The sequence below is a fragment of the Microcaecilia unicolor genome, chromosome 14 (genome assembly GCF_901765095.1).
Source record: "Microcaecilia unicolor chromosome 14, aMicUni1.1, whole genome shotgun sequence".
Classification (NCBI taxonomy): Eukaryota; Metazoa; Chordata; class Amphibia; order Gymnophiona; family Siphonopidae; genus Microcaecilia; species Microcaecilia unicolor.
Window position 1 is genome coordinate 43,955,946 of NC_044044.1, and position 13,899 is coordinate 43,969,844.

Consider the following 13,899-nt stretch of genomic DNA (forward strand, 5'->3'; position numbering starts at 1 on the left):
TGACTTTGTGAGTATTACTGTATATCTATGATGTATGAAAGTCAGTACAGTTCAAATGAATCACCTTAACAGGCAGCACAGTAGAACATTCATATAACATAGACATATTTATAATACAAATTAAACACTTTTTAATAGGCAGCACAGTAGAATATTCATACAATGTAGATATGATACTACAGTGTCAGCACACAATGGAACATCTTATTAGGCAGCAGAGGGGACTCTGTTCAGAACTCTGCTGCACGTCTTATATTCCGCCTGAACCGATATACTCATATCACCCCTCTCCTCAGGTCACTTCACTGGCTTCTGATCAAATACCACATACAGTTCAAGCGTCTCCTTCTTACCTACAAATGCACTCAGTCTGCAGCCCCTCATTACTTCTCTACCCTCATCTCCCCTTACGTTCCTGCCCGAAACCTCCACTCACAGGACAAATCCCTCCTCTCAGTACCCTTCTCCACCACCGCCAATTCCAGGCTCCACCCATTCTGCCTCGCCTCACCCTATGCTTGGAATAAACTTCCTGAGCCCTTACACCAAGCCCCATCCCTACCCGTCTTCAAAGCCTTGCTCAAAGCCCACCTCTTCAATGTTGCTTTCGGCACCTAACCTTTTTACCTTTCAGGAAATCTTGACTTCCCCAATTTGACTGCCCTATTTGACTGACTGTACATTTGTCCTTTAGATTGTAGGCTCTTTGAACAGGGACTGTCCTTCTAAGTTAAATTGTACAGCGCTGCGTAACTCTAGTAGCGCTTTAAAAATGTTAAATAGTAGTAATAGTAGTAGTAGGGACAAGAGGCATTGAGACACAGTGATTCAAGATGGCTAAGATGAAGGCATTGGGATAAATAAGTGGGTGGCTAAACTGAAGGTAAGATATGTGGAACTGGTCTTAGTTTAAAGCCCCAATTTGGCATGTAACTTCCATACTACAATGGCAGCTACATGCCAGAACAGTGGCACAAAGACAGTAGAATGTAGGTGCTAACCTGTAACTTTGCACCTACATGCTCTATGGCATAAATGCAAGGAGGCGATTGGATCATTTCAGCAGGCACTTTATACAACAGGTTGTAAGCATTTGCACCTAAATTTAGGTACATCATTGCCAACTTACACCAGTATTTGATATCAGATTTGGTGCACAAGTACGCAGTTATAGAATATTAGCTTAGCGCTCTTTGTAGAACTGCCTCCAAGGTGTGCAGAAGCCAGTCCAGACGTGGGGTGAATGAATAGCCAGTTGCCACAAGCAGTAAAGGCTTGGGAGAAAAGCCAGGCTTTCACCTCGGAATGCTGCGCTTCGATGCCACTTTACGAATTCTCATAAGCAAATATAAAATGTAACTGGTAAGGACTGCCTTATCCCAACCTCAGGAAAGCTTTGCAAATAAGGGTGGCGTAGGGTGGCTATTGATTTAAAGTCTATCATTTTATCTGTATAATCAAGCAGGTCACCTTTTATTATGGTTCTAACCTTTCGACATCTCAGGAGGAAAATTGTGTCACTGAGTACATAAAAAAGTAAAAACACTTTCTTCACTCTGTTTCATTTAATGATACTGAAGGTGTGTTCTGCATAATCTATATCTATAGAATTATTAGTATTTAATTTCTTATACACTGCCTACAAGCCTGAAAGCTATTGAAGTGATGTACATTCAGGTATTGGGGGGGGGGGTATTTTTCTTTCCCTGGAGGGCTCACAATCTGAAGGGGAAAAGTTATCAATGGGGGCTACTGTTAAGATGTATTATTTTACCACTAAGTTGTGTTATTTTAGCACAGGTCCTATTTTATACAATGAGACCTAGTTACCAATAACTGGGGTTAAATAACACATCTTAATAGTAACCCATGTCAATAACTTCCCCCCTTAATTAAAGAAAAAAGAAATGTCTCTAGAAATTGAAATCACTACTATCTGTAGTAAAAGTGAACCAAGTATAGGACAATCAAGCCATTGTGACATCACTGATGAGGTTGGCTCTTAGGCATTGGTGGAATGAGGCATTATGACATCACAATCTCAGCTCTGGTTACCCTCACTAGACATGGAAATCACTGCTATATATAATAAAAGTGAGCCAAGTATAGGACAATCAAGCCATTGTGACATCACTGATGAGGTTGGCTCTTAGGCATTAGTGGAATGAGGCATTATGACATCACAATCTCAGCTCTGGTTACCAGAGACTGAAACACTTCACAGTAAGGGGAAGAAGTTATCAACGTGGGCTACCATTAAGATGGATTATTTTACCATTAATTTATTCTTTTTTAGCACAGGTCCCCTATTATGCATTGAGACCTACTTACTAATGACCTGGGTTAACAGTAAAATAACCTGTCTTAATAGTAGACCATATTGATAACTGAAGATCACAAGGAGCTGAAGTGGGAATTGAACTAGGCTCCCCTAGTTGTCAGCTGCTGCTCTAACCATTAGGCTACTCCCTCTACTGGTTCATGGCCTAGGAATTAGGGCTGAGAACCAGGTTCAAATCCCACTCCCATCCCCACCGATGCAACTTTTGATGTTGGGCAAGTTGCTTTTTCTCACAGTGCCACAGATACCCTCTAAGACTGTAAACTCCTGGGAGAAGGTACATTAATATTAAAATCAAGCATGGTATCGAAGATTGGAGGGTGGCCAATGTAATGCCGATTTTTAAAAAAGGTTCCAGAGGTGATCCGGGAAATTATAGACTGGTGAGCCTGACGTTGGTGCTGGGCAAAATGGTAGAGACTTTTATAAAGAACAAAATTACAGAGCATATTCAAAAGCTTGGATTAAAGAGACAAAGCCAACATGGATTTAGTGAAGGGAAATCTTGCCTCACTGATCTACTACATTTCTTTGAAGGGGTGAACAAACATGTGGATAAAGGTTAACTGGTTGATATTGTGTATCTGGATTTTCAAAAGGCATTTGACAAAGTACCTCTGAAAAACTGCAGAGAAAATTGGAGTCATGGGATAGGAGGTAGTGTTCTATTGTGGATTAAAAACTGGTTAAAAGATAGAAAACAGAGAGTAGGGTTAAATGGTCAGTATTCTCAATGGAGAAGGGTAGATAGTGAGTTTCCACAGGGGTCTGTGCTGGGACCACTGTTTTTTTAACATATTTATAAATGATCTAGAGATGGGAGTAACTAGTGAGGTAATTAAATTTGCTGATGACACAAAGTTATTCAAAGTTGTTAAATTGCAAGAGGACTGTGAAAAATTACAAGAGGACCTTATGAGATTTGGAAACTGGGCATCTAAATGGCAGATGACGTTTAATGTGAGCAAGTGCAAAGTGATACATGTGGGAAAGAGGCACCCAAATTGTAGCTACGTCATGCAAGATTCCACATTAGGAGTCACCGACCAGAAAAGGGATCTTGGTGTTATCGTTGATGATACGTTGAAACCCTCTATTCAGTGTGCAGAGGCAGCTAAGAAAGCAAATAAACTGTTAAGGAATGGAAAGCAAAAATGAGGACGTTATAATAACGTATCACTCCATGGTGCAACTGCACCTCAAATACTGTGTGCAATTCTGGTTACCGCATCTCAAACAAGATATAGTGGAATTAGAAAAGGTACAGAGAAGGGCGACGAAAATGATAAAGGGGATGGGATGACTTCCCTTTGAGGAAAGGCTAAAGCTGCTAGGGCTCTTCAGTTTGGAGAAAAGACGGCTGAGGAGAGATATGATAGAGGTATATAATATAATGTGTGGAGTGGAACGGGTAGATGTGAATTGCTTCTTTACTCTGTCTAAAAATACTAGAAATAGGAGGCACGCAATGAATCTACAAAGTAGTAAATTCAAAACAAATTGGAGAAAATATTTCTTCACTCAACGTGTAATTAAACTCTGGAATTCATTGCCAGAGAATGTGGTAAAAGCAGTTAGCTTAGTGGGATTTGAAAAAGGTTTGGATAACTTCCTAAAAGAAAAGTCCATAAGCCATTATTAAGATGGACGGGTAAAATCCACTGCTTATTTGTAGGATAAGCTCTTTTGGGATCTTGCCAGGTACTTGTAACCTGGATTGGCCACTGTTGGAAACATAAAACTTATAATTTAACAAAATTATAAGTTTTATGTTCAACTGTACCTACTGTACACTGCATTGGGTGAATCTCTTCATAACGGCGGTTAATAAGTCCCAATAAATAAATAAATGAGAATGGTGGGCTTGATGGACCTTCGGTCTGTCCCAGTATGGCAATATTTATGTTCTTAATAATGTTATGAACTACTTTGAGCATTAGATGGAAAGGTGAGCTAAAAATCAAAAATGAATATTATCCTCAACTGTACGCCTGTATTAAGGCAGAGACCTTGTGACCTGCGCTAATCAGAGCAAATATGAGTAACCAAAAACATTTCTATAATGACTGACTGATGGACATCTTATACACAATTGTTTAATTAGATTTCATGACAACCGAATATTTTTAACTGTACACATGAGAATATTTTTTTTTCTTGTCCTTTCTTCAGAGGAGGCTGGCCTGATTTATACACCAGTACATATGCTAATCTGCTGCTTTAGCCTTACCCCAGGGGGCCAGGGCTAACAAAGGATGCAGCAGGGCTGAACACTAGAAGGTAATGTGATAAGTTTGCTTGAAGAACACCGGGTGCTCTGCAGGAACAGACCCAGCGTGGACAATGGAGGTGGAACTGTTTGCAGGGTTGAGTCAGCCCTAGGTCCCAGGGTGGAGGATGTCAAGCACGTCACATCTCCAAAGAAATCTTGATTCTACTGAAATGTCCTGAGATGTCATGCACAAGGTTTGCCTACCAAGAAATTTCAGACCACTTGCAGGCTTTGAGGATCCGTGAATTTCCTCCACCTGCTCAAATGCAAACCTGGAGCATTCAAAGTTTTGACTTGGATGTAGTTAGCTAACTGAAGGTAACCTCAGCTGGTTTCAGATCTAACACTGGATTTATTCCGAATTCTCTGATGTGCAAGAAGGGATTCACAGTCAGGCAAAAGGGAGGAGGAAGAGAAAAGTAGGATGGGAGACTGGGATACACCAACTGCATGCAGAGTACAGTGAGCTGGGTAAGGACAACCCTAGAAGACAAGAGGGGAGGGGGGAATTCCTTTAACTGGGTCATACTCCTGATAACATTAGGAAGAGAGAATTCCTCATGGTGGAATCACGGTGCCTATCGCCCAGTTAGAAACCATGTTATAATTATTGAACAAATTAAACAGAGGAATTGAGCTGGGGAGGGGTGAGTGCAGAGCTGCCAAGATACCCAGTTCCAAGAGGGAAACTGCAGTTGGCTTCTCTCAGCCTCTGCTTGTGCCCTTTCCTCTAGTGAATATCTCCTTAAATGTGTAGCTTTTTAAACAAACAGGTGGGGCCCCTGAGCCATGTTTCTCCTGGTACACCCTACCTATGCAGTCATGGCCAGGTTCTGATCCCCACCCTCAATCATCTCTGCCCCAGCCACAACTGGAACAGTGGAACTGAAAATGAGACCCTGGGCAAACCCTCCTGTTGATAAGATAGCTGTTTTTTTTTTTTTTTTTTTTTTTTTTTTTTTTCAAGAACCACACAAACACTTAGCACTCTTCAAAATTTTCCAACAAAACATACTTTTTATATGTATATCTCAATGACCTCGGCGGTGACTCTTTTCACATGGGCATTCAGCTCATGACTTGCCTGCATCTTCAACAGTCAAAGGCGCTGTTATATGCAGGCTCTGTTTAATCACAACTCTGTTATATTTACCCTCATTTGCTTGTAAATTAAAACATATTCAACTACGTAGCTTTTTGATAGATTCTCAGATCCGCTGCCTACACGACCGTGTTTTGCAGGGTACTAAACCCAAGCTGCATCAAGGTATGGATCTATTTACAACATGCCAACCAGTATCTTTATGAATGGAAGCAGTATACGCAAATCAATCTCATGCATATTCATTGTGAAAATCTTGAAAACCCAACTGGGTCCTGGCTTTTGAGGACTGTGGTTGCACACCCTTGTCCTAGCCCCTGAAGGCGGCCTGATTTTCTTCTCTAAGAATCTCCTCGCTTTCCCCTTGTACCTTCCCATTATGAGCCATTGGACCATCCTTGTTACACAGCAAAAGCTGATACTGCTCTGTGATGAGTCTGACTGGGTGGATATACAACAGGCAAGCTTTAGGAGCACAGTGGCTATAACCAGAAACATGGACCGAAGGATCAGGCATGCTTTAGACCAGTGCTCTTTCTTGTAAGGCCCTCCTGTCCCTCTTCCCATTTGTTCTGCAGGTTTACTGCTAGTGCTGCTTTTGAACAGCTGGTCTGTGTTCCTCTGGCACTGCATTGCTCTCAGTGCATTGGAGCCATGAGATTGTGGGAACAATGCAAGTGACAGACACTGTGTGGCCCAAACTCACTGATAGCTACATGGGGGCAGAAAACAGAACAGCTGTTTCAGAAGCACTGCTGGCAGGAAGCCTCCAGAGATGATTGGCAGGCAGGGGGGGGGGGGGAATTAACAAATGGTGGGAGAGAGCTGGCTTGGAGGGGATGTGAAGTAGAGACAAGATGATGGAACTTTCTTTTGGGAGAGACAGGTAGGGATTGAGAGTAGCTGGGATGGGGGGGGGGGGTGAAGCATGTTAGGGGAGATGTTAGGCAAACTGGAAGAAGAATGTATGGTGTAGAGGGGATGGAGAGTATAGGGGAGCAGACTTGATTCTAGTTACACAAGTCACTCCAGTCTAGCCTCATCATTGGAGAGAGACTGCTCCCCCCCCCCCCCCCACCCGCCTTGTCCTACATGAATCCTGGTTCTCAAGCTGGGAGGGGGGAAGAGTTCACTGCAAGTGGTGCTTGCCTGAAAAATAGTGATCAGTGCTTAAAACAGACTTAAGAACAAGGAAGTCACTGTCATCATACAACAGTGACATCTAGTGTTCAGGTTTAGGGACCACACATGCAGGTAGAGGAAATCCCGTAGCTAGCTGTAAATGAAGGCTCATGCCACCAAGTTCCAGTCCCAGCTCCGATTGAGCTGGAAATACAGTAAAGCAGGAGTAACTTCCCAGGCACGTGGACACAAGGCTAACAGGAAGTGGATCCTTGAAGAGCTTCACAGGCGGAAGTCCCACCATCTGAGATTAGGCAGTCCAGGAGTGGCAGAGTAGACTATTGCTTAGGGCAATGGCCTGAGGATCTAGGTTCAGCTCCCTCTCTGGACAAGTCTCTTAACCCTCTTGATTTTGTCAGGATTGGATTACTGTTATGTTGGGCTGCCTGTAGTGCATATACAGGCATTGCAGGTGGTGATGAATTCAATAGTTCATTTATTATAGGGAATATCAAATTATGATCACATTACCCCTTGTTTTCAGAAATTGGTTATCCACGCAGGACAGAATTAAATTTAAGGTGTTGATGGATGGTTCATTATTGTGTGCATCACGATTCATCCAGATATTTGTTGGATTGCCTTCATTTGTACTGTCCAAAATGGGTACTTTGATCGGACAATACTTATTTGTTGGATATTCCCCATTTCCGGTTGTTTCATTTGGAGGACACTAGGAGGCAACATTTTTTCTGTAGCAGGTCCAACGGAGTGGAACAAACTCCCTGGAGCCCTCAGGACTCAAAACTTGGGATTAAGAGACTGCTGAAACAGTATTTGTTGCTGCAGGCTAAATAGTGACGTTGGCGGCTGATAGACACAGTACAGTGATGAGTGTGCTTGTTTTGTATTTCATGAGTTTTGTTATGTAATGTTTTTATTATGTACGTTTACTTTGTACACCACTCTGGACAAGGGCGGTATATAAATGCTACTAAATGAAATGAAAGAGGTGGTAGATCAAATCCCAACCCCCTTCCCTTTCCTGAAACACAAGCCCAGTTCTGCTTTATCACTCAATGGGACATAATTTGCCACCTGAAATAGAGGGAGGGTTGCTTGGTCTCAAAAGCTCTCACACATGGGGGCAGAGTTTGGAGCCTGATGTGAACAGAGTGTGGAGTGGGAGTTCTTCAGGTAGACTATCGTGGTTATCATTTGCTAAATGTTTTGCTTTATACTGGCTGATTCTTATATACCTACTTCTGGATAGGGCAGAGAGTAAGAATCTGAAGTCTATCAACAATTCTCTGTACCTTCAAGTTTAAAAAGATTAAAAACCAATCTACCAATGTCAAACAAGATGGCAGATAGAGACAAATCATAACCACCAGATCCTATTCTTGCAGAAATCCAAATGCTGAATGATATGCTTAAAATGGAACTAGAACTGACTAAAAATTCTCAAAAAGAATTAGAGAGCTTGAATTCAAAGTTCAACCAATTTCAACAACAATTGAACAATCTGGAACAAAGAACATCAATGCTAGAAGCAACTGTGCATCAAACCAAACAAAATAAAACTGCTATTCAACAGCTTCAACTAGACTTGGACAACTTGTCTAATTGAAATCGAAGAAGTAACATTATTTATTTATTTATTTGTATTTATTTATGCATTCTTGTATCCCATTATTATCCAAAACCAAATTTTGGTTCAAAGTGGCTTACAATTTACATTTTGGTCGAGTTACAATAGTGTTGTGCAGTGTGGAGAGGGCATCTATAGTTCGGGTGCTTATTAATAGAGTTTTTGAAGAGATAGATTTGAAGAGGGAAAGGTAGTGGTAGCTCTCAGTAGTAGAGTTTTGGTGATGTTTATTCATATAGTTTTTGAAGAGGTAGATTTGAAAGGAAGGCAACGATATCTTTGTGATTAGTTGTAGAATTTTTTGAAGAGGTAGGTTTTCATTTCTTTTCTGAATTGGAGGAGATTTGTGATGCTTCTTATGATTTTTGGTATCGAATTCCACCATTTGGAATCCTAGTAGCTAAATCCTGCTGGGTAGATAGTTTCGTAGATGGTATTTTTGCAGTTGAGTAGATGCAGGGATAGGTAGTTTCATTTTACTGGGCTGGCATTTCTTGAGGATAGTTAAATCCAGGGGTGTAGCTACGGGGGGGGGGGGGCACGGGGGCCTGGGCCCCTGCAAATTTCATCCAACCCCTGTCAGCCAAAGCCTTCTTCAGTGTGGTCTCTGGCGCAGCCGCGTTCGCGGCCTGCCTCCTGCTCTTCTTTCTTCTTGCACCTCTTGTGCACGCTGATGCTCAGCGGTCTCCGGTGCAGCCACGTTCGCTGCCTGCCCCATGCTCTTCTTTCTCCTCCTGTGCACACTGATGCTCAGTAGTCTCCGGCGCACCTGCGTTCGCTGCCTGCCCCCTGCTCTTCTTTCTTATTGCTCCTCCTGTGCACGCTGACGCTGCTAGCATCAGCGTGCACAGGAGGAGCAATAAGAAAGAAGAGCAGGGGGCAGGCAGCGAACGCGGGTGCGCCGGAGACCGCTGAGTATCATCAGCGGGCATAGGAGGAGAAAGAAGAGCAGGGGGCAGGCAGCTGAGTTTTTAGGCACCACATATAGAATCTGTCCCATTACCTTCTCTCAAAAATGAATTAAGTTGGTAAGGAGGATAATACATTATGAAAAGAGGCATTTCAAAATATAAGAAGAACGGGCCCAATTTACAGGAACCTTTAGCAAATTTGATACATAATTTCCCAATCAATGTTTGATCCACCAATGAAAAGGCATGCCAAAACTGATCAACAAGAATACCATCAGATTGTGCTTCCCTTGCAAATGATTCCATGATACCCTGAAAAAAAAAAGCACAGCAAAATCATCTTGAGAGATATGTAAATCAGAAATCTGTATCTCTATGGAGAAGAGAGATTTCTAACAATATTAGAAAGTTCTTTAGAGGAGTTGCCATTGTCTATTACTTTACTACAGAAATACTTCTTTTTCTGAACTTGAAAATCTCTGCTTTACATAAGGAGGCCTGCTGTCTCCAATGCTGTATTAAATTATCCATCTGTCCAAGATGCCAGGCTTTCTCTGGTTTCCTACATTCCTTTTTCCTCTGCTTAAGTTCTTCAGTACAGCAAGAATCTATGGGTTGCTCAAGGTTGGGGAAGCTGTTGAACAGAGGCTACTTTATCCAGGTCAGATTGAAGAGAATCATTCCATTGCTTTAATAAGGCATAAGTACATAACTATTGCCATACTGGGAAAGACCAAAGGTCCATCAAACCCAGCATCCTGGCCAATCCAGGTCACAAATACCTGGCAAGATCCCAAAAAAGTACAAAACATTCTATACTGCTTATCCCAGAAATAGTGGATTTTCCCCAAGTCCATTTAATAATGGTCTATGGACTTTTTCTTTAGGAAGCCATCCAAATCTTTTTTAAGCTCCGCTAAGTTAACAACCTTTACCACATTCTCTGGCAACGAATTCCAGAGTTTAATTACACGTTGAGTGAAGAAAAGGTTTCTCCGATTTGTTTTAAATTTACTACATTGTAGCTTCATCACATGCCCCCTAGTCCTAGTATTTTTGGAAAGCATAAACAGACGCTTCACATCTACCCGTTCAACTCCACTCATTATTTTATAGACCTCTATCATATCTTCCCTCAGCTGCCTTTTCTCCAAGCTGAAGAGCCCTAGCCGCTTTAGCCTTTCCTCACAGGGAAGTCATCCCATCCCCTTTCTCATCAGAAGTTGAAGTTACTAGATGAGAAAACAAACAACAAGAACTTTTAGGAGCTCCTATTTCTGGTAAAGAACTCAAAAATACTATTAAAACACTAGCTACAAATAAAACACCAGGACCAGATGGACATACAGCAGAATTTTAAAAAAGTTTTTACTTATGCCCCTTTCTGCTGGATTATTATAATTCTATGTATCATGATTCCATTAATCAACCCAATGTTGTTGCTGCTGTTATAACTCTTATTCCAAAGCCTGGAAGAGATCACATATTTCCTCAAAATTATAGACCTATCTCTGTTACTAAAACATTAGCACTTAGATTAAATAAATAGAATAGAATTGTATACATCTTAATCAAATAGGATGTATGAAAAACAGATTTATAGGAGATAAACTTAGACTGTTTCTTTCTCTTAACTATATGATCTCCAGGAGTCAACACCCTTATGTACCTTATCTACCACAATATCACCTTGTATTCATTCATACCATGTATTTGTTCAGACCGGAATCAGTTAGCGCCGTTAACAGTAATATGTAAGCCACATTGAGCCTGCAAAAAGGTGGGAAAATATGGGATACAAATGCAACAAATAATAATTATGTAGCTCTCTCATTGGATGCAGAAAAAGCTTTTGATTGCATCAAATGGGCTTATCTTTTCAAAATTATAGATTGATTCCTATAGGCGCACTAGCATTTAACACGCATTAAAAACACTAACACACCTATAGCACACCTTTGTAAACATAGGCGTTAATTTCTCTCTTTTTAATTTTTTTTCTTAAAATTTTATAGTAACATAGTAGATGACGGCAGAAAAAGACCTGCATGGTCCATCCAGTCTGCCCAACAAGATAACTCATATTTGCTACTTTTTGTGTATACTCTACTTTGATTTGTACCTGTGCTCTTCAGGGCACAGACCATATAAGTCTGCCCAGCACTATCCCCACCTCCCAACCACCAGCCCCGCCTCCCAACCACCAGCTCTGGCACAGACCGTATAAGTCTGCCCAGCACTATCCTCACCTCCCAACCACCAGCCCTGCCTCCCAACCACCGGCTCTGGCACAGACAGTATAAGTCTGCCCAGCACTATCCCCGCCTCCCAACCACCAGCCCCGCCTCCCGATCTTGACTAAGCTCCTGAGGATCCATTCCTTCGGCACAGGATTCCTTTATGCTTATCCCACGCATGTTTGAATTCCGTTACCATTTTCATTTCCACCACCTCCCGCGGGAGGGCATTCCAAGCATCCACTACTCTCTCCGAGAAAAAATACTTCCTGACATTTTTCTTGAGTCTGCCCCCCTTCAATCTCATTTCATGTCCTCTCGTTCTACCGCCTTCCCATCTCCGGAAAAGGTTCGTTTGCGGATTAATACCTTTCAAATATTTGAACGTCTGTATCACATCACCCCTGTTTCTCCTTTCCTCCAGAGTATACATGTTTAGTTCAGCAAGTCTCTCCTCATACGTTTTGTAACGCAAATCCCATACCATTTTCGTAGCTTTTCTTTGCACCGCTTCAATTCTTTTTACATCCTTAACAAGATACGGCCTCCAAAACTGAACACAATACTCCAGGTGGGGCCTCACCAACGACTTATACAGGAGCATCAACACCCCCTTTCTTCTGCTGGTCACACCTCTCTCTATACAGCCTAGCAACCTTCTAGCTACGGCTACCGCCTTGTCACACTGTTTCGTCGCCTTCAAATCCTCAGATACTATCACCTCAAGATCCCTCTCTCCGCCCGTACCTATCAGACTCTCCCCGCTTAACACATACGTCTCCCGTGGATTTCTATTCCCTAAGTGCATCACTTTGCATTTCTTCGCATTGAATTTTAATTGCCAAACCTTAGACCATTCTTCTAGCTTCCTCAGATCCTTTTTCATGTTTTCCACTCCCTCCCGGGTGTCCACTCTGTTACAGATCTTAGTATCATCCGCAAATAGGCAAACTTTACCTTCTAACCCTTCGGCAATGTCACTCACAAACATATTGAACAGAATCGGCCCCAGCACCGATCCTTGAGGCACTCCACTACTCACCTATGTGTTTTATATCTCTACACATGCACAGTGTTTCTCAAAATATTGTTATTTCATTGATCTACGTTACTTTATCCTGCATGGTAATTACTGTGAGTACTTTCACAATATTGGCCAGTTCAGTAATTGTTATTTTTCTTTGAACCTTAAAAAAAAAAGCTCTCGCACAGTAAGCAGAAGGTGTGACAATGCAGCCAATGGAAACAACTTATATGTAGTATGGAAAATATGGCACTGGCTGATTCATAAGCCTTTGGGAAAAACACTCCTGGGAATTCACGTGAACTGAATCATCTCACCATGCCAAGAGGGAATTCACGTGAATTGTCCTACCATGCCAGGAGACTAACATTCATGGGTTGATGATCAAAAACCCTGCATTGTTCCGAATAGCACTGTAAAATTAGCACTGGAACAGTGTGGGGCATTAACACCACTATGATCAAAGTTAATAGCATGCAAATTTATGCACGCGATTAGCTTCGATCATCAGAGTATTTCTGCAGGAGAATTAGGCACAATCCTCCCACAGAAGTTGTTTGACATGTCCAGACTGTCAAAAAAAAAAAAAGAAAAAAAGCTTAGACCTGTCAAACACCCTCCCAACACAAGAGGCTGACCCCCCCCCCCCCCCCCGCCCCACAAACAGAAGCACCCTTAGCCGCAGACCCCCCAACGACCCCCACCCACCCAAGCAGAAACCCCCCTTTAACGCACCCTTCCTCTCACCCTAGCCTGGTGGTCTAGTGTCCCTCTCCAGAACCTGGAAGCAGGAGGAGGGAGTGCCCTGCCCCGCCTGGTGCATCCTGAGGTGCACTATGCAGGGCTTCAGCAATATATAAAGGGAGCTCTTTATATGGTACTGAAGCCCTGCCCAGTACATCCCATGATACACTGGGCAGGGCAGGGTGCTGCCATTTTGAGGCAGCGCTTGCAGGAGGAGGGAATGCTTACTCCTAGGTACTGGGGGTGGTGGTGAGGGGAATTTGGGGGTGCACTAGACCACCCCACTAAGGTGGGAGGAAAGGAGTGGCAAAGGTGGGGGGCTTCTGTTTTTGAGGTGAGGGAAATCAAGGGTCAGCCCCTTGTCAGGAGAGGGAACAGTAATCATGCAAGCTGGACAGGATCTCCCCATCCCTCCCCAATGCCCTAGCAAACCCTAGCGCTGCCCGCTGAGCATTGGGGAGGAATACTAATATCCCTGTTTAGCATGCATTTGCA